Source organism: Suricata suricatta, chromosome 3, assembly GCF_006229205.1.
Source record: "Suricata suricatta isolate VVHF042 chromosome 3, meerkat_22Aug2017_6uvM2_HiC, whole genome shotgun sequence".
Taxonomy (NCBI): Eukaryota; Metazoa; Chordata; class Mammalia; order Carnivora; family Herpestidae; genus Suricata; species Suricata suricatta.
This window is the reverse complement of record NC_043702.1, coordinates 70,809,806-70,810,519: the sequence shown is the minus strand read 5'-3', so window position 1 is coordinate 70,810,519 and position 714 is coordinate 70,809,806. Positions and strand designations below refer to the sequence as shown.

The 714-nt window shown below is 32.5% G+C and overlaps 1 non-coding gene across 1 annotated transcript; it reads right to left on the bottom strand.

Moving 5' to 3' along the window:
• Positions 1–230: 230 nt before the first annotated feature.
• LOC115288802 lies at positions 231–338 on the bottom strand. The gene has a single exon (XR_003907198.1). It is a non-coding gene; the product is annotated as a U6 spliceosomal RNA (small nuclear RNA).
• Between the last annotated feature and the right edge of the window lie 376 nt (positions 339–714).

Genomic DNA, 714 nt, shown 5'->3' with positions numbered 1-714 from the left:
TTTTGATGTCATCACTTCTCTTACTATATTTTTTGAGTCATTTTCTTAGTGGTTGTTATGAGAGTTCAATTATCATCTTAATTCACAACAATCTAGTTTAGATTAATACCAATTTCATTGTAATAGTATGCAAAAACTTTGCTCCTATATGACTTCATCCTCTCCCTTCATTTGTGCTGTTACTGTCATGTAAATGGTATCTTTATAGACTGTGTGCCTATCAACACAGATAATATAAAGAATACTTTGCACATTTATAAGTTATCCTTACACAGGGGCCATACTAGTCTTGTTTGTATTGTTCCTAGTTTTAGGATATGTGCTGCCAAATTGAGCATAACATGATCCAATACTGGCTTTAAAAACTACTCTGGTTTCATTTGAAAAATGAAATAAAGAGGAGGCCAGTCTGGAGGTGAGAAGACCAGATAAAAAATCAGGTAAAAGGTGATAGTGGTCTGATCTAGAGTTCAACACCTGTTTACTAGAGAAGAAATGTAGACAACTTGACAAATTTGAAAGATATTTAGAAGATAAAATTAACTAGCCTGGGCAACTGGATGTATAGTTGAGTAAAAGGAGAGTCAAAGTGACTAATTCTCTGTATCATGTAACTGAGAGAATTATGGTGCTATTCACAGAGAAAGATAAGATTGAAATAGGAGCTTTGGGAAAAAATACAACAAGTTCAATTTTAGACTTTTTTAAAATTTA